Source organism: Macrobrachium nipponense, chromosome 13 (genome assembly GCF_015104395.2).
Source record: "Macrobrachium nipponense isolate FS-2020 chromosome 13, ASM1510439v2, whole genome shotgun sequence".
NCBI lineage: Eukaryota > Metazoa > Arthropoda > Malacostraca > Decapoda > Palaemonidae > Macrobrachium > Macrobrachium nipponense.
The window spans coordinates 47,866,893-47,888,466 of record NC_087206.1 but is presented as its reverse complement, the minus strand read 5'-3'; the positions used below and the strand labels follow the sequence as shown (position 1 = coordinate 47,888,466).

At 37.7% G+C, this 21,574-nt stretch overlaps 1 protein-coding gene across 6 annotated transcripts in view; it reads right to left on the bottom strand.

Moving 5' to 3' along the window:
* Positions 1 to 21,574, bottom strand: part of LOC135225783 (uncharacterized) — a 602,193-nt gene that overhangs the window by 79,568 nt on the left and 501,051 nt on the right. The gene's annotated exons all lie outside the window — the stretch shown is intronic.

Sequence of the window (21,574 nt, the reverse complement as noted above, 5' to 3'; positions counted from 1 at the left end):
GCGGTTAACGGCGCAATCGCTCTGCGGCGAATCGGTTTTACGGCTGTCGTCAAAAACATTAATTAAAAAATAAGGCATTTTGAGGTATTTTTACCGCACAATTTTCTGTCAACAGCGCTGCTAGTGCCGTTATGTCTAACGAGTACATACATTTGTCGAAGTACCGTTCAGCCCATAAAGGTTATGCAAATGATATTAAAACATTTATAGAGAATTATTACATAGGTATTAAAGTAAAATATATACAGACGGTCCCCGGGTTACGACGGGTCCGGCTTACGACGTTCCGAGGTTACGACGCTTTTTCTTAAATATTCATTGAAAAATCCGCCCTGGGTTACGACGCTTGTTCCGAGGTTACGACGCTGACGCTTCCGACGCTCCGAGTTTACGACGCTTTTAAAAAACGCATACTATGATAAGAATCCTTTATAGTTTAGCACAGTTTCTCTCTCTCTCTCTCTCTCTCTCTCTCTCTCTCTCTCTCTCTCTCTCTCTCTCTCTCTCTCTCTTTGTATTTTCCGACGAAAATAATCACTAATTAGTGTATTTTGATGTTTATTTTCATGACTAAATACATTTCATAAAATTTAAAATAAATCAGACTGTGATCATGAAGCCAACAAATATGTATGTATTTTTTAGAATTCTTCTTCTGTTTTAATATTACATTACGTAATGTTTCATTATAGCTGTCAGTAACTCAGTATCTCCATAAAGATGTATGTTTTTTGTAAGATAAATAAATGATTTACTATTTTCAAATATTAATATTAATTTATACAGCAATAATATCAATTCATTAAAGAAAATACCATAGTGAATTAGTAAGATTTTAGCTTATATTCAAAAAATTATGGAAGAATGAAGGAAATCCCAGTCTTCTCTGTAACCTTTTCCTCAAGATACAGGTACTAAAACTGTCAGATATATCAAGTTCTGTGACAGCCAGGAGGAGGAAGCTGGGGGAAGAGCTGCAGTGTTGCAATGACGTGGTCCTGAAATTTTCCCCCCCCCCTCTCTCTCTCTCTCATTTACTGAGACTCGAGATTTTTTATGTACTTGTACTATTTGTTTTTAATAACTTTTAAATAATAATAATAATAAAAGATAATAATAATAAAAAAAAATAATAATAATAATAATAACTGTAATTACAAAATTCATATGTGATAGTATTTTAAAGAAATACAATACGTACTAATCTATCCATGTCACTTTTAATTAAGGTTAACTCTCTCTCTCTCTCTCTTTTGCCTTTTACACCAAGATAATAATATGTCATAGTGGTACTCACTCCCTCTCTTTCGCTGGAAGCGTTATAAGTATTTTTTGAGAGAACAGAGAGAGATAAACACTCTCTCTCTCTCTTTTACCGAGATGAAAGAATTTTTATGGTACCAGTATGTAAAATGTTTATTGATAATTTCAGTTATTTAATAATAATAATAATAAAACTTGTAATTACAAAATTCCTAATGGTCGTATTTTAAAGAGATGAAAATGACCTTTCCATTTCACTTGTAAGGATAATTCCTCTTTCTTATTCTGAGATGAGAGAATTTTTATGGTAGATGCATGTGTTTATTATATTTTTCAAATACTAATAATAATAATAATAATAATAATAATAACATAGAATAGTAATAATACGATAACTAATTTCAAAAGAAAATTCTTCCCTTTGTCTTTTTCTGCATCAATTTCCCTAACTCAACTCGTGTGACACTCGGAGCTTAATGCCATACAATGGTCAACGAAATTTGAATGGTTTTTACGTAATTCTCTCTCTCTCTCTCTCATCTCTCTCCATCATCATCTCATCTCTCTCATCTCTTTACTGGAGATGAGATCATTTTCATGGACATGTATGTAATAAGTTTATCATTAATATCTTCCAATAATAATACTTATAAACTGTAAGTACAAAATTCATATCTGAGTATTTTAAATACAATAATCATTCCATTTCTCTCTTTTAAATACTGTAAGGACAATCTCTCTCTCTCTCTCTCTCTCTCTTCTATCTCTCTCTCTCTCTCTCTCTCTCTATCTCTCTCTCTCTCTCTCTCTCTCCACAAGATACTTGTCATACATTTGGTATTTCTATTTCTTCCTTTTATCTCTCTCGCTCTCAGCAAAAGAATTGATAGACAGACAAACATAATTGCACAGTCCTCTCTTTCCCTCTTCTCTGGAGAAATATATGTATTTATGGGAGGGGGAAAAAGTTGCCTACAGACGTTCATTTCAATCTATTGAAACCGTAAGGAGTTCTCCCCCCCCCCCCTCTCTCTCTCTCTCTCTCTCTCTCTATCTCTCTCTCTCTCTCTCTCTCTCTCGTCTCTCTCTCTCTCTCTCTTGTAATATTTTAATGAAATATACAGTAATTTGTGAATACACAGTGTTGCACATGAAAAAAGTAAATTAGTGATAATTTTAGAGATACGGCCCTAAGAAAAATTGCAAATTAGTAGTGAAATTTTCCCTGTGGACATGTTTTCAAGAGCGTCGTTCCGGCTTACGACGATTTTCGGGTTACGACACGTCTTAAGAACGGAACCCCCCGTCGTAACCCGGGGACCGCCTGTATGCCTCTGATGCTGTTCTATGCCAAAAATATAGTTAAATGAGTGCAAATTTAGCTATGGATGTGTCAAATTATAAATGTTCATGCTTTCATGTTTAAAATGTGTATGAAAATGTATTACGTATAGGGTATTTTTATTTCTGCACAGAAATATGATACAAAGGCAGCTTTTGAAACTGCCCTTCACATCATCAAATACGATGGTTTTTCATGTTCATTCTTGTAAGCTGCCGTCTGCCGCCGCTCTTCCAAAAATAAGTAGCTAAAAAAGGTGCAAATTTAGCGATTGATGTGTCGATTTTATAAATGTTCATGCTTTTATAAATTTTCATGCTTTTATGTTTAAAATGTGTATGAAAATGTATTACGTATAGGGTATTTTTATTTCTGCGCAGAAATATGATACTAAGGCAGCTTTTTGAAACTGCCTTTTACGTTATCAAATACGACGTTTTTTCATGTTCGTTCTTGTAAGCCGCCACCTGCCGCTCTTCCGAAAATATAGTTAAAAAGAGTACAAATTTAGTGATCGATGTGTCGATTTTAAAAATGTTCATGCTTTTATATCTAAAATGTGAATGAAAATATATTACATATAGGGTATTTTTATTTTTGTACATAAATATGATACAAATTAAGGCAGCTTTTGTAACTACCCTCCACATTGTCAGAGGATGTTTTTTCCTGTTCGTTCTTGTCCGGCACTGTTCCAAAAAATGAATGGTGTTATTTTGTTAATTATGCATCTTTTCCATAAATCCTTTAAAAAGTTATACATTATTTCACTGTATCCAATAATATTGTATGTACTCTCATATTATTGTATTATAAAATATACGGCAAATCTAAGCCAGTATTCCGTGGAGCGGCCAATGTTTTGGTTTCAAATCAGCTGATGGCAAATATGAGTTTGTTTCACCATATCTAACGCAATTCTGAGCGAATTTTCTTGCTTCTAGTTAGCATAAACGAATATCTAGATACTTGATTTATATGATACAAGGTTATTTTTCCTTATACAATGTGTTTTTAGGTGGAAATATGAATTAAATAGGTCTCGTTGTGATTGTGAACTCATTTTTTTTTTTGTTAACAGATTACGTTGGCGGCGTGTTTATTGCGTAAAAAATTACGTGATTCCTTTCGCAATTTTCCTTTATATCATCGTAATGCCAACTTTATGTTATTTATCTTGTATCAGCGTGAAACCAACATTAAATGTATTTTTTCAAGCACAGTAGTTTTGATTAAAATGATTTTATCTCAATTTTATCTACGGTTGTGTTTGATGGCATACATTTACTGGAGTTTTATCCTTGTTGCCGATGCACGATAATAGTCATTAGCAACTTGAACAGTTTTCTCAGCTTCAATTATAACTAGGTTTAAATTTAACAGTATATTTCCCAATTGATCTTTGATCTATAGCGAATAAAGTTATTACATTAAGATATCTCAGTTCTATTCAACACATCATTTATAACAACTACGCTAATAGTGTACTGTAGTACAATGATTGAAATACAAGCCAGACAGATGTTATCGAATTCAATTGTACTTAGAAAAAAAAAAAAGTTGTTTCTCGTTCAGTTGTTCATGGCTGTACACGTTTATGCAACGAGTATAACGTTAAAACCATACTTTCATAAATCTCTTTTGCTGTTTTTGAACTTGTGTAACTAGAAGATGGGATAAAGTTAGGCTATTGTAATTTGGTCTCTCACAAAATTGGATAATCGTAAGACGAATTATCGTGACTTGAACACTACAGCTACCTGTACACTGTACTTATAAAACCTTATTATATCTTTACATACTCTAGACACCCAAAGGATTAAAGCTAGGCTATTTTCACTTTACAGTATTTATAATACTATAATGTACTGTACAGTAAATTCCATAGTACTGTACAGCTTAAATATAATTTTACGTACTTATTGCGCCATTGCGGGATTACGGCACCGTTTGACTGGTCAGGGCGCTGTTAACTGGTCTAGAATTTCCAAAGGTATGCGGCGGCCGTGGGCTTTAAAATCGCTTAGTGTCGGCAGCCAGGAACGGAACCCCTGCTGCTAACCAGGGCCGCCTGTAGCATTAATTGTTGAAGTATTAAAGAAATATAACAAATAATTTCACTACTCATTGTAGACCTATGTTACACCAGGTGGTTTTTGTTGCACCAAAATGTAATGGTGCATTGCACACACCCCCCTAACATGTTGATATCAGTGGGCACATTCAACTTTTGTATACAGGCAGTCCCCAGTTATAGGCAGACTTGGTTAATGGTGATCCGGTTTTATGAAACCATAAAATCGGCAATTTATGGCGCCATAACGGCCGAGTTTTGTTTATCGGTGCCATAACATACATAACAGAAGTGCCATTAACCCTTTAACGCCGATTGGACATATTAAACGTCAACGAAAATTGTCTGTCGGGTGCCGATTAGACGCATGGTACGTCGATATAAAAAAAGTTTTTTAAAATTTCACGGAAAAATAGTTATAGGCCTACTAGGTGAAAACTTCTGAATCACGCGCCTTGGGGGATGCTGGGAGCTCACGAATCAAGGCGTGGTTTTGTTTGCAATTGTTACCAAGGCGCGCAAGCGCGAATTTCTTTCTTCTCGCACTAAAAAGCATCAGCGACACATCTCAGAAATTATTTCGTCACTTTGACATAATTTTTGCATCATTTTATATTAGCTGTTACATGGAGTATTATATATGAAAATGTGCGCAATTTCATGTAGAATACAACAAACAACAACTCATGGTTGTAGCTTTTATCAGTTTTGAAATATTTTTATATAAATAATGATAAGTGCCAAAATTTCAACCTTTGGTCAACTTTGACTCGACCGAAATGGTCGAAAAACGCAATTGTAAGCTAAAACTCTTATATTCTAGTAATATTCAATCATTTACCTTTATTTTGCAACAAATTGGAAGTCTCTAGCACAATATTTTGATTTATAGTGAATTCATGAAAAAAACTTCTTCCTTACGTCCGCGCGGTAACTCTTCCGAAAAAACCATACATTTTATTGTCCGATTGTCGTAATGCTTACACCATTTTAAATTAGCCGTTACATAAAGTTTTATATATGGAAATGTGCACAATTTCATGTAGAATACAACAATGAACAACCCACGGTTGTAACTTTTATCAGTTTTGAAATATTTTCATATAAATAACAATAAGTGCCAAAATATCAACCTTCGGTCAACTTTGACATGACCGAAATGGTCAAAAAACGCAATTGTAAGCTAAAACTCTTACATTCTAGTAATATTCAATCATTTACCTTTTTTTTCAACAAATTGGAAGTCTCTAGCACAATATTTCGATTTATGGTGAATTTATGAAAACAGCTTTTTTTTACATCCGCACGTTACGAATTCATGCATCATTTTGTGATAATACTTTCTCTGTGTTGCCTTGATCATTTTACAATGTGTTATAGTATACCAAAATGATCACAATTTAGTGTACAATACAACGAAAAAAATTAACTTGTTAACTTTAACCGTTTTGCTCACAGCGTGATTTGTATACAATTATATATGAATTTTTTTCGCGCTGTCATATATCCCAATATTTAAATATGATAATCATATTTTTTTTCATTTCTGATGGTTGCATACTAAACTTCAGGCAATGACAAAAACAGGAGCCAAAAATGAACTCTTAATCTTGAAAACTAAGTGTGCTGTCATTTAAAAAAAAAAACATTTTTTCCGCTTCAGCGCTCACTTGCAAATGCCGCTGGCATAAGGGAGACGATTTTTAAAATACCGCTTCGGTGTTTAAGGGTTAACTAAAATTTGGAGCAATTAAGCGCCATAAATCACCAAGTTTTGGTCAATGGTGGTTTTTGCAGTGTTTTTTCCAAAATCTGGCAAAATGTGACATTTTCTTACAGTTTAGAAATATATGATAGCAGTCTCACATATAAACATATTACAGCCTTTTTGTATGCAACAATTGTGTTTTTGCATTGAAATAACAGATAAATATGGAGCATGTTAAGTTGCCAGTTAGTGAACTTTGAGCTAAATCCTATGCAGTCATGTAGCACGATTTCTGAGCATAGCTGTACATGAAATGACTTCTGATTAAAAAAAATGATCATTATTAAAAGTACTCATACACATACTAATGAATAAAAATTAGCATTTCATTCATACTCAGTAAAAATTCATTACGAATGAATGACTTAAATTTTACCAAAAATAACAATTTCTTCTTAAAATGCCAAACAGGGTTCAGGTAGAACTTCAGATCTTAGCAAAAGATTTAAATAAAGGCAATTTTTCCCCTGCCATAAATAATTCAGGAGAAGCATCATAAAGTACTCTACCAACAGCAACCAATTCTCAATGAACACACAATGGTGGATTGCTTTCATAAAAAATTTAGGTATGTAGCAGATTTGCCCGATTCAATCATCCATCACTTGCACTGGTAATATTTACATTCTTAAGATCAACTGACTGAGCTTACTAAGGAAAGAATTAGGAGTCATTTAGTTGCTTCAAGAAATAAATGTACATATTACTGTACTGGCATTATTATTTTCAATTTTGTACATAAAATGAAAATGGGTATCAAAAGGGAACTAAAATACTTTATTTTAAAGTAAAATCCCTCATAATTGCAAAACAGATGTTCCCCAATTCATTTGTTTATGCCATACTTTATGTTGTTTATGTCAGTTCTTTCTTAAGTGGTTTTTGTGTTTTCGTAAGAGGTTCTTATTAAAAGAGATGGTTGTGAATTGATACTTAAGCTTAGTATCTTGTTTGAGACCCAAGCCTAGTACAGTCTGACATCTTTAAGGGCATCGGTGGTGTCGGGGGTTAATTTGGACTGATGGTGTTCAAACTTCCACAGGTGTTACCTCTAGTTTGACCGATGATGCAGTTTTTTAATGTACATCTGTTTTATTTATCATTCAATTAAAAAATAGTAATAGCAGAAAGTTTAATACCTATCAAATGAAATGGCAAACTCAAAAGTCTTATGTGATGTATGCTATTAAAATAATATAAAATGCAATAAAAAATACCATAAAATTATTTATTAAGTCTTGGTAAAATCTTTTTATTGAGAGAAAAAGAAAAATATATTTGCCAGTGTGTTCTCTCACTATCTTTATTCAAATTGCTTTATAGATTATTAAAATCCGTTCATAAATAAGGGAGTTTTCGGAATTTGAATGTAGGAAATGTATGTTTTGAGAAAAATGCTGTTAAAGGTTTTGCTAACCATTTATTTTGCTTTTAGAAGCATATAAAGTTTCTTGGAAAAGCCAACATGGCACCTGTTTCCCCTCTCTTTTATAAGATATTATTCCTTCTAAAAAATAGTACATTTATCACATAGAAGATAATAGTTTATATTATTTTTGGGGGGTTACCATAGAATGCCCCTCTACTCTTGTGCTGCTAGGTTTTTAAGAAGCAAATGACCCTCTCCTTCATATCCTCCTTTTGATGATCTTTGCTTCTTTTGCTTTCTTGAATGCACAGCAGACATTCGTTTCCTGGTCTTCTCTTTCATCTGAAGGCTCTTGATAAAACACAGACATCACCTGCTACGTCAGGGACAGCAATTACATCTTGAAAATGCTCATTCTCTTCCTCCTCCCCCTCCTCATCATCAGATAACTTCAAAACAAAGTATAGATTTCACTCGGAGCTTCGTAATAGGAAGTAGTTGGCATCTCCTCAGCACACATGGTTGGTGACAACATGTGAGAAGCCACAACATTAGCTGTGTCTATACTTTTAGCTTTAAAATAAGTTTTGATATTGTGAGAGCTTGCTTCCCTTCTCTTACTAAACTTCTTTTTTGGCATGTTGTAATATATATAATACACAATTGATGTCCAAAAGTCCAAGGAAGTGTTGCAATCAATTGAGAATAACAAATACGTTATTACATAAAACAAATACAAGAATTCTCTCTCGGGACAACTGGCTCGCATTATTCAGTCATGGGAAGGGTTGCCATCTGTATCAGGAAAACATATTGTACGGCATACGAAACAAAATGCAATGAAAAGAAATACCAATACTTGAAGAATTAATGCAAAATGAAATAGTAAAACCACCCCTAACCAGACCTTTAATTCTCTACTTGGGTGTGGCCTTTAAACCATTTAAAAGGCTTCGTATCGATATTGTCTTATGCGTGGCAAAAGCCGGGACCCAGATCTGTAGAAATATGATGATAACTCATTTTCACAAATCTGAGCCAATATCACCAAAATTACAGGCTGCGGATACCCTTCAGCTGGCTTTCTTGGGATGAGGTCATGGCCAGACCACAGAAAATCCCTAAACCCAAAAATCACTCTGCTAAACATGGAAGGAAACGCTACAAGGTCAAAATAAATATTTTTATTTCTTGTAGCATTTCCTTCCATGTTTGTCACCCATGCTTTTATTTTCGTAGACATATTAATTTTTTTTTCTTTTTTTTAGAATTTTGGATAAAAGATTGTAAACTTGTATTGCATAAAAAAACTTATTGTTAGCAGACAAATACGTATCCTAGAAACAAGGTAGTTAATGTCTGGCTACCTGGGAATCCACAAGTGCGCAAGAAAAAAGCTGGCTGCTGTGGAGATTCTTTCTCCTGACAGAAGACTGATGCACCTAAGATTTCACAGGACAAATGAAAGGGGCTACGTGGTAAATCATGGGGTTTGTGGTGAAACAAACAATTGCTAAGGATATCAACTACAGTATTATTGTTTCAAACTTCCTTAAGTTAGTATTTCAACCTATTTAGTCCTGCATACATAAAATATATACATCCTCTTGACATGCAGAATAAAATAAAAATATTGTAATGGTACCAATTAACTTAATTTAAGTACTTAAACTGTAGGGAGTTTAACAAAAAATTGAATACAAACCATTCCTACAAAAAATTCAATGCACTTCAATAAAGCTGAAAATTCTACACAACAAAGAGTATTGCAGCAAAAGTGACAAATCTTTCCATTTAGCATCACTGAAAACCAAAATGAAAGCAACAAGACTAACCCTTTTGCGTCCACTCCTCCCTTTCCTACTCCGCAATAGCTGCTTTAAAGCCTGTTGTTCAAAGCAGAAGTTACAGGTGAAGGATATACAGGAAAATTGGAAAGGGCAGGTTAAGGACAGATATTTAAGAGGTTGCAGTTTAAGAAAAAGGATCAGCTATGGAAACAGATAGCTTACTTACTATATGAATTTCATATATAATTCAGTTATGTGCTATTCGTATACAGAACAGTATGTAATATCATCAAGAATGATAACAGAATACTAAAACATACAAATCTAACAATAAAAATACAGAATACAGGCAGCCCTGGTTAACGGCAGCATCAGTTAATGGCTCTCCAGTTTTACAGTGATTGTCTAGCGACGTTGTTAACTGGATATTTAGCACCAATCTCCATTTAGCAGTGCCAATCTCCAGTTAACAGCACTGAGTGGGTTGTTAGTACTATTACCATTGATTTTTGGTTAGTGCTATCAGCTGGGAATGGAACCCCTCCCCCTTTAACCAGGGACTGCCTGTACAAAGATTACTACATACTCTTTCACTGTCAGGAAATTATAAGGTATTGTACATTAGTACAGTGTTCCTCTAAAATTTCTATGAATTACTTTATCACAAAATGAAAACTGATTTCAAATACCTACTTTCCAGTCTTCAACTTTTCATATTAACAATCAAATCTAATACTGCATAAAAATTTTGCGACAATCTGACTTAAAATCCTATAAAACTTACTAAGCAGTCCCGTTATCAGCGGACTCAGTTAATGGCGATCTGGTTTTATGGCGCCATATGAGCCGAGTTTCGGTATAATATACTTCACAGAAGCGTCATTCACTGGTCATCTGTGCCATTAACTGAAACTTGGCACCATATGTGCCATAAATCGCTGAGTTTCGGTTACTGGCATTTTTCGCTGATCAGCACCCCACTGAGAATGGAACCCACCCAAAAAATTTTATGATGTGAGACAAGCCCCATAAAACCAGATTGCCATTACATAACTGAGTTCGCCGATAACCAGGGACTGCCTATATGCCAATTTTACCATGTTATACATATTTTTTTTCTAATAATTTATTTTATTTTTTTGTTTTTTTTTGTAAAATTATAATTACAGTTCACACACTATCATAACAAATAGGAACTAAAATCAGCAACAAATTCTGAGTATATTTATTATAAGATATTTACAAGGTTTACTGAGATAGGGAGATGCAGTAACTTTGCGTGAGGCATACACCTTTATCACACTACAATTATATCCGACATACTAAATCAAAAGATAAGAAGTAAAATCAACAGCAATCCCTTGGTATACGTATATATGAGCAAATAAATAAAAAGATGTCATGGGATAGAGAGGGGCAATATACATTCCCCCATCAAGTCTCAGGGCACACCAATCCCCTCTGTCCAGTGCTGAGTAACTAGAGTTGCCATAAGTCATTTATGGACATTTGAAGTGATATGAACATCTTTCCTGCTAAATTCATCCAAATTGTTTGGGGCATAATATCTAAACTCATACAAGTTTGCCCGTCCATCACTCAAAGCCTGTTATAGATCATCATGACTGTGTCTATCCATTAAGTGTTAACCCCTTCTTTACCGGGTGGGTGAGCAGAATGTAAACATTGCGTTCGCTGCCGAACTGAATCTCTCGGTAGTGACTCCAGTTTGGAGGGGTGCTGATCGTAAAAATATTTGCCAAAAATACACTAATCAAGACAGGCTAATGAAATTATCAGGTATTATTAGCACTATAATAACGCATATTCACTGTTAGTTTTATAATCCTACAGGGAAAATAAATGATTTTATGAAAAAAAAATGCGAAACTCAGTGTCCCTTGTACAAGGGACACTGGTGGTCGGTGAGAAAACTACAGTCTTGAATAGAAATTCGGTCTTACAGAATGTTGGTATATTGCACCTGGAACATGCACATAAAGTATTATCAAAATAGAACAGTAAATAAGCACGTAATAACAAAAAAAAGAGCAAAAACTAAAGCGAAAGCCCCGCCAATAAATATGGAAATCGCAAATTTTATAGTATATCTTTCAAAAATGGGTCGATGTCATTTTCTACGTTTTCTAAGATTAGTTTCATCACAGAAAACAACTTTAGGGGCATCAGGGGTATCTAAACTAATTTTTCAAGTTTCTTGTCCTCAGAAAAAAATAGCTTTTTCGCTTTTTCTCTGGTTTGGTTTTTTATGTATAAAGTTACTATAAGGCTTTATTTTTACCTTCATTTATCTGGTGTTCATATCTTTTATTTGTAAAATGTAATAAGTGAATAAATAAATAAATACAGTAAATGATGATACAACTGGTTTTATACTTGGGTAGAAGTTATTACATGTTTACGCTTGTCTGGTTTTGTGATTTTTTGTCGAGACGCAGTTCATCTGTCACCTACACACATAAGCAGTAATAATATTTTTTTGGGTTCATCATACGTCTGGCATCGTGTCATACTGTTTATTTTGCTCCAAACTCTTCAAACCGAAATTACAGAATGATTGGAAGTCCCTATCTGAAAAGAGGAGTTTTGGTGGTACTATGCGTACCACCTTTATGCACCCGGTGCGGTGTAGTAGACTTGAATGGTGGTACCCACCTACCTCCAAACAAACTTTCGGTAATGAAGAGGTTAAGAACGCCCCTAGGTCAGGCAAACTTTAATGTTGGCCGATAAAAAAAAAAAAAAAAAAAAAACATCAATGGAAAGAGGAAGAGATGCAAAAGCACCTGGTATAGAAACAAATTTTTTCGGTAACCTTCCAAGGGAAGTTCAAAGTGAATATTTCCAACCCTGACATGTAAATATATGCCAATTCTACCATGTTATACATGTTTTTTTCTAATAATTCTTTCAATCAGTAACAAATTCCAAGTACTGTATATTTATGGTAAAATATTAACGAGATGTATCGAGATGGGAGCTGCAGTAATGTATCTTTTTGTGAGATATTCATTGTTTTTCTAATATTTCTTTATGCTTTATTTTACAAAATTACAATTAATAGCTGACATAAAGTAAAATATAAGAACTAAAACCAACAGCAATCCCTGGGTACATTCATGAGCAAACATATAAAAGACACCTAGGATGGGGAGTTGTAGTACAATTCCCAATAAAATCTCAAGTCACACTGAAAGCATCTACCTTATATTGAGGTACTAGTACTGTCGTATGATTGCTATAAGTCATTTATGGCTCATTGAAGTGATTTGAACATTATTCCTGCAAAATTTGCAATACAAAAAACAGAGTGAAAGGTCCCACTGAATAATAACAATTCAGAATTCTCTTAGAAAACTACCTTGGCTACATAATAAGGTGAAATGAGATATAATTTCTTTACCTTACCATCACCCTTTTCTTAATTATACTGTATCTCTAAAATTGTGTGTCCTTTTCAATTATCTTTAGTTATTTTGATTTTTGGATTCTATTGAAAATTGCCACCTTTTACTTTTTATTTAACATTCACTGATGATTCAACTTATTTTTGCATAACTTTTCTTTTCAGTTTCCGTGTTTTTATTCTTTCAAAACTTAAGAGAAATACAGCCACATTTGAGAAATAAAAATTCAAAGAATATCATGAAACTGTTTGTAGTCATAAGCAAAAACTGAAAGGTGGACACTAAGAGAGATGTCATACTAAATTCTGCATCTGGTATTGGAGCCTTAACTGCAATACCTGATACGTACTAGACAAGCTAGAGTCTGACATACTAAGTCAAAATCAAAATTCACTATGGGAGAAGTCCAAAATAATAACTAAGCTATTTAAGATTAGCATGCTACCATAGGCACAAAATACTATACATACTTCACCAAATGAAGCGAAAATCACAACCATCTGGTGAAAAAGAATCCACAGAGCTACTCAACAACCAATGTTTAGTCGTTGACTGGAGACAAATTGAGCTCTTTAGCTGTGTTGTACCTATTCTTCCCCGAAAGTGGGCAGGGCTAGTACCCACACCAAAAACAAAAGAACGTTACCATGATTTTCAAATTTTGAGCTGCTGTGTAAACTAGAAAGTAATACATAGATATGTAATTATTTGGTAAGTTACTTATATAAAAAGCTAGATTAAAAAGGGCTTACAACAGCTTCAAAGATGTATTATTAGTGGAATTAGTGCAATTGAAGCAAACCCTCGGTTATGGTGACCTTGCAAGGAAGCAAAGCATAAAGTATAGAAAGGACCAAGTTATGGAGACAGGGCAGACCTAGGAGGAGTTAGAGCATTATGCTGACAGCATAATGAACTGTGAAGACAATATTAGTGACAATAATGACAAAAAAAGAAAAGAAACTACCTAAAAGAAGTGGAAAGCGTGTTGCACTGCTTATTAATAAAAATGGAATTTTCATATAAAATGAAATTTTATTGCATACTTACCGAACAATTATACAGCTGTAGGTTCCCTACGAATGGCAGACAATAGATTCAAAACTTCTGCGGTGGCGCCACCATTGCTGATGTAGGTGACGTCATCTCCCTCCACTCGAGGGAGCTACAGGTACAACTGTCCAGGTAACATAAATTCATTCTTCCCTGTGGGACCTTACCTTACCTTACAGACCTTACAGTTCGTTCGGGTTGCCCCAGGTCCCTCAGTGTGAGGCACCTCTAATGTCTACCAGAGAGTTGCTAGTACATCTTCCGGTATATTTTGCATCTTCCAATCTTGGATGGTCTGGGATGCAGTTTAGATATTTGTCGAGCTTATTCTTAAACACATCTACGCTCACTCCTGATATATTCCTCAGATGAGCTGGCAACGCATTGAATAGACGCTGCATTATCGATGCTGGTGCGTAGTGGATTAATGTCCTGTGTGCTTTCCTTATTTTTCCCGGTATAGTTTTGGACACTATTACTCTACTTCTGCTTGCTCTTTCTGATATTTTTAGTTCCATGATGTTTTCTGCTATTCTTCTTCCATGAATGTTTTCTGCTATTCCTTCTATCTGTTTCCATGCCTGAATTATCATGTAGCGTTCTCTTCTCCTTTCTAGACTATATAATTTTAAGGATTGTAGTCTTTCCCAGTAGTCAAGGCCTTTAACTTCCTCTATTCTAGCTGTAAAGGACCTTTGTACACTCTCTATTTGTGCAATATCCTTTTGATAGTGTGGGTACCATATCATATTGTAATATTCAAGTGGACTACGAACATATGTTTTATAAAGCATAATCAGTGTTCAGCTTTTCTTGTTTTGAAGTGCCGTTAACAACATTCCCATTTTTGCTTTACATTTTGCCAACAGAATTGCTATTTGATCATTGCATAACATGTTCCTATTCATCATCACACCAAGGTCTTTAACTGCTTCCTTATTTGTGATTGTCTCATTATTAGGTCCCCTATATGCATATAGCTTTCTTTCTCTGTCTCCATAATTTATTGATTCAAATTTATCAGAGTTAAATACCATCCTATTTACAGGGCTTTGATTAATAATTGTTCGGTAAGTATGCAATAAAATTTCCTTTTATAATGAAAATTCCATTTTTATTGCAGTGTCTTACCGAACAATTATACAGCTGATTACTCATTGCAAGGATGGGGGGCTGTGGATGTAAGTTTTACTTCAACAATAATATTTGATTCTTGAAAATAAAGTAGTATACCCAAAAGCACTGTTAGTGCCTGTTGTACCTTAACTTGTAAGAGAGCTACTGCAGGAGAATACTGCCTCTGGTCGGTGCTCATCTTACATAGTAGAAGGCTTGGAAGATGACCAACGGGTGCCTCTACATGGAGTGGAAGATCCTCGTAGTCATGGTGTTCACCGCTGACTCAACGAAGATACAACAAAATATTGCCCTTGCCCTGGGCTAAGACCAGAAATAACCAACATGAAAAAACTATCACCTACACCAAAATAAAAACCTTTACCCACCAAAACTAACACTAAAATGACTGGTGAGTACTCCAGGTACATTGTACCCCCAGACTTCCCTTTAACTCGTCAACCTTGGCACAAGGCGAAACATAGGCTAACAAAGGGAGCAACCCCCAATGTCGTTTCTCCCAACACCATGCCAGCTACCGAAAGTGGACCGAGAGACTTACAATCTTCAAACACTGTCTCGATTTCTTTCAGATAATACGTAGCAAACACAGATTTAGACCTCCAAAAGGTACTTTGCAGGATAGCGGACAGCGACAAGTTGTGTCGAAAAGCGAGAGAAGTCGCTACCGCTCAAACTTCGTGCGCTTTCACTCTCAGTAAAGGAAACACTGCGTCGTTAGCTTGAGAATGTGCTTCTACAATTAACTCTCTAAAAAAAAAGGAAATAGCGTTTTTTGAGAGGGGACGAGAGGGATTTTTAACAGAGCACCACAAATGATTCGACTGACCTCTAATCTTCTCTGTTCTACGGAGGTAATATCTTAATGCCCGCACAGGACATAAGAGTCGTTCTTCTTCTTCCTGGCCTATCAAATCTGTCCGGTTTTGAGAACAAAGTTACGTGGCCACGGATTTGAAGGGTTTTTGTTTTTCGCGAGAAAATGGAGTTCCACAGAGCAAACTGCATCGCCTTGAGAAAATCCCACTTTTTGTCCATCGCGTGTAGCTCGCTAACTCGTCTAGCCGATGCCAATGCAACTAAAAATAACGTCTTCTTCGTGAGATTCCTCATAGACGAAGAAAGTAACGGTTCAAAGGGAGGTTCCGAAAGCCGCTTAAGAACTATATCGAGATTCCATGCTATCGAGCCCTTTGACGATTTGGAAGTCTCGAACGATTTAATTAGATCGGAAAGATCACTATTCGTGGATAGGTCTAGTCCTCTGTGTTTAAAGACTGAAGCCAGCATCGCTCTGTATCCCTTAATAGTCGAAGGCGCTAAACGCTTAACGTCCCTTAAGAAAAGAAGGAAATCAGCTATTTCGTTCACAGATGTTTCAGAAGAAGAGACTTTAGTCTGTCTACACCATCTTTGAAACACTCCCCATTTAGACTGGTATAGTCTGTTAGAAGAATCTCTTCTGCAGTTCGCGATAGCTTCTGCAGCTCGTCTCGAAAAACCGTTTGCTCTGACGAGACTCCTGATAGTCTGTATCCTGTCAGTGCCAGAGCGGATAATCCTTGGTGGAATCTTTCGAAGTGCGGTTGTCTGAGAAGACATTTCTTTAATGGAAGAAGTCTGGGGAAGTCTACGAGAAAGTAGAGATCTGGGAACCATTCTTTCCTTGGCCAGAATGGAGCGACTAATGTCAGAGAAACATTTTTGTGGAATGACACTTTGTTCAGCACCTGTCTTATTAGGCCGAATGGGGGGGAAAGCGTACGCTTCCAGGCCCGACCAGTCTAGTAACATTGCATCGACTGACCATGCAAGAGGGTCCGGGACTGGAGAGCAAAACAGCAGAAGGCGGTTGTTCCTCGAGGTTGCAAAGAGATCTATCATCGGCTTTCCCCAAAGTTTCCATAGGTCTAGGCAGACCTTCGCATTGAGAGTCCATCCTAACGGCAGTACTTGATGACGGCGACTTAGTCCATCCGCCAACACGTTCATTTTCCCTTGAACAAATCGAGGGATCAGCGTAACCTGAAATTTTTCTGCCCACACAAGCAGATCTTTTGCAAGGTTGTAGAGGGTGAAGGAGCGCATTCCCCCTTGTTTCCTGATGTAGGAAAGTGCTGTGGAGTTGTCTCCGTGAACTGCTACCACCAGTCCTGTCCGAGATGAGAGAATGCCTGAATCCCAGGAACACTGCTAATAGCTCCCTCACGTTGATATGAAGAGAGCGCTGCGTTTCCGACCATTCCCCTGACGTTTCGTTCTTCCCCAACAGGGCTCCCCAACCTACGTCGGAGGCGTCTGAAAAGAACTGAAGGGTTGGGTGGAGTGGACGAAGTGAAAGACCCTCAACCAGTCTTGGTTTTGAAAGCCACCATGCTAAGTCCTCCTTGATTTAGTCTGAAATCGAGAATACTGTCGAGTCTGGTCGAGTCTTTCTGCACCACGAAGCCTTCAGGAAGAATTGCAGGGGCCTCATGTGCAGCCTTCCGAGTTTGACAAACTGTTCCACCAAAGCTAGTGTTCCTAACAGACTGGTCCAATGGTTGGCGGAACAGGACTTGCGGTCCAGAAAGTCCTGTACTACTTCCAGACATGACTGGACTCTCTTTGGTGAAAGAAAAGCCCGAAAAACTCAAAGAGTTCAGAGTCATCCCCAAATAGAGAATGTTCTGAGTCGAAATTAGCCGAGATTTCTCCTCGTTTATAAGAAGACCTAACGAGTGAGATAATGAAAGAGTCCTCTTGAGATCCTTCATGCACTGACTTTCCGAAGAGGAGCAGAGAAGCCAGTGGTCTAGGTAGAGTGACACTCTGATGCCCAGGAGGTGTAACCACTTTCCCAGAGGAGTCAACGCTCGCGTAAATACTTGCGGTGCTGTCGAGAGGCCGAAGCAAAGAGCTCGAAACTGCTATGTCTTGCCCATGAACACAAACCGAAGGTATTTCCAGGAGTCCTGGTGAATTAGAATGTGGAAGTATGCGTCCTGCATATCCAGGGATACCATCCAGTCCCCTTGACGAAGGGATTCAAACACTGAACGAGTCATTTCCATATTGAATTTGGTCTTCTGAACGAACAAATTCAGTGCGCTTACATCCAGTACGGGCCTCCAGTCCCCCGATGACTTGGGGACTACGAACAGACGGTTGTAAAACCCCGGGGATGGTCTGTCGCTTATCTCCTCTATGACAGCCTTCTGCACGAGTCTCTCTATTTCTCAGGTTAAGGCTACAAACTTCTCCGAGCCTGGAGAGTAGGCGGGTAATGTGATGGGAACATTGGATAGAGGCGGAGTGTCTTTGAAAGGAATGGAGTAACCGAACTGGAGAACTTTGGTCACCCAGGGCTCTGCCCCTCTGCGACTCCATTCCTCCCAAAAGAGGCTAAATCTGCCCCCTACCGGAGCATGAAGGATTGAAGAATCACTTGGATGATTTCGTGTCGGGTTTGGTCGAGGACTTGTTTGGGTGTAGTAAATTCGATCGAGGCCTGACAAACGGTCTAGACCTACCCCCTCAAAAGGGTTTCTTCTGCAAGGGTGATTCCGAGGTGGTAGTAGTCACAGTCGAGGGTTTAACCCGCTTAGAAGACTAAGCAAGCAAGTCATTAGTAGACTTTTTTTCCAGTGCGGAAAGTATCTTCGGGAAACAGATGATCCTTGTCGAGAGGAGAAAACAAAAGGGCGGACTTCTGAGGCGAAGTGACTGTCTTTTCTTGAGAGTCCCGAATGCAGAGAGAGAGGCCAGCTCATCGCAACCATCCCGAACTGATTTGTCGGCACATGACAAAACCCCAAGCCAGTCCGATGCCAGGTCCTCCTGGAGAGTAGGGCAATCCTCTATTTTCGTAGCAAGGGCTCCGATCGTCCAGTCCAAGAAACTCATAATTTCTAAAATCTTGAAAATATTCTTTACCAAATGGTCCAACTCGGGCGATGTAAAGAATATTTTAGCTGCTGCAAACGCGGACCTCCTAATTGCATCCACCAAACCAAAGAAGTCCCCCTGGGAGGAGGCAGACACTCCCATAGAGGGGGCCTCTCCGGTTACATAGAACCTATACCTCTTCTTAACAAGCTTCGACGGAGGATAGGCGAAAGTTGCTTTCCCGAGCTCTCTCTTGACCTTCAACCAATCTTCTATATCACGAAGCGAATGTTTAGCAGCCTTGGAAAGTACGAGGTTTGGGAAGAAAGGATCGAAATTCTTCCTTCTCATCAGGAAGATGGAAGCAGGCGACCTGGGAGCGGCTGCTACGAAGTAATCCGGGTACATGTCAAGAAGATAGCGTAAAAGTTTCGAATAGCATGAGAGAGGGATAGAGTCCGCTTCTAAGTCCTCCTTGCATCTGAAGAGATAGGCGACAGAGACGGTTCTTAATTCGACTCATTTTTCTTCGTACATAGTTTGTTTTCTTTCATCCAGTTCAACAGCTCTTGTAACTGTTGACGTAAAGGAACTAGATTCTCGTCTTCTTGAGTTGAAGTCGAAGCAGCTGGGGTCGTGGATTTCGACACGATCGCCACCGGAGGTCTCGCGCCAGTCGAATTATCTGTCGCATGCGAAGTCGAAGGTAAAGTTTCGACAGCTTGATGAGTCGAAGATCTCGACGAACTCAGAATCGGTCGCTCCACAACCGAGTCGAAGGCGGCTGTCGCTGTCGTAAGAATACAAGGCGAAGTCCATGTAGCTACACTACACGACGAGTGAGAGATATCTACTTCTCTGTTCCTCTTCACAGGGGGCGGAGAGAACACCTCTTCAATGGACGTGAGACTGAAGAATCACGCCACTTACGACGTCTAACCGGCAACGAATCACTCGACTCTGTCGATAACTGGTTACCAAAAGACACACCTTTCCAATGGTGTTTAGTAGAATCCTGCTGTCGCACCACAGGATCGATGGAAGAAGCGACTGTCTGTGGGCAAACCCCGACAGTCTCCCTTGGACCTCCGGTATGTCTTCTCCCCGAGGCGGGGGAGCGGGACAGAGACCTTCGTCTAGGAGAACTATCGGGACAAACAGCCACCCCCTAACATTGCACTGCACTGACACTTCTCACTTCACTAGAAGTCTTTTCTATGAAAGACTTTACAGATAAAACTAAATGCATAACCGTATTAGCTAATACATCAAATTTCTTTTCAAATTTAGACTCGAGGCTGGCAATGGTGTCAGGAGAAACTCCACGGGAAGTTGGCAAAGGAGTTACAGGAGCAGGAGTAGGAGGACTCAAGATCGGAGACATAATAAGAGGAGAAGGAGAAGGAATAGGAGCAGGTGCTTCGATAGAAGAAGCAGAAGAAGCTAAACTAGTCTTACTTTCAGCTCTGAGAGCCGCCTTCCTCTTCCTATCCTTAATTACCTTCCCCAAGTGAGAAACAAAACCTTTCCACTGTTGTTCACTCCAATCCTTGCATTCATCACAAGTAGATTCTCTAGAGCACTCACAACCCCTACACTTAATGCACTTAGTGTGCGAATCATAAATTAATTTAACTAACGTAGTTTTGCACACTCCGGCGCAAAACCTAACTAATGAAGGACTAGAGTCTGACATGATGGTAAGACCACAAAATTGCAGAAAAGAAATTCAGCTTCAATCCTACAAACACGGAGTTGAATACTTCACTGATATTGGAGAGATAATACTTCCCAACAAATGAAGAAAAAAGTCTGCACAGACCTCCGATGTTCACCAGAAGCCGGCAGAGAACGAATTGATGTTACCTGGACAGTTGTACCTGTAGCTCCCTCGAGTGGAGGGAGATGACGTCACCTACATCAGCGATGGCGGCGCCACCGCGGAAGTTTTGAATCTATTGTCTGCCATTCGTAGGGACCCTACAGCTGTATAATTGTTCGTAAGACACTGCAATAAAAATATCTCTTTATCAAAGAAAGCAGAAATTTATGATGAATGTACAAAGCTTGTCTTTCACCCCTACAAGGCATATAGACAGTTACAAAGAAAATAGGGCAGATTCTGAAGAAGTGTGGATATAAAAATACATACTGAGAGAAACATACGGAGTATTGCTATCATAAAAAAACCAGGCAGTTGCTAAGAAATGAGGTATTTAAACCTTTGAAAACAGGCTGATCTCTCAAAGACTGACATGGTAGAGGTTAGTGATTCTACACGGAGAGGAAGGACTATTCACAGCAGTGGTAAATAAAGACAAAGCTGGATAACAACCAGTATAAAGGCCCTAAAAATTGTGGAAAAATGGCAGAGATAAATAAGGGGACAAGATATAACGGCAAGAACTCAACAAACATCTACCTCACAAAGGAATGCATAATGTAAAAACAGCATTGATGATGATGATCTTTGCTATAATAAA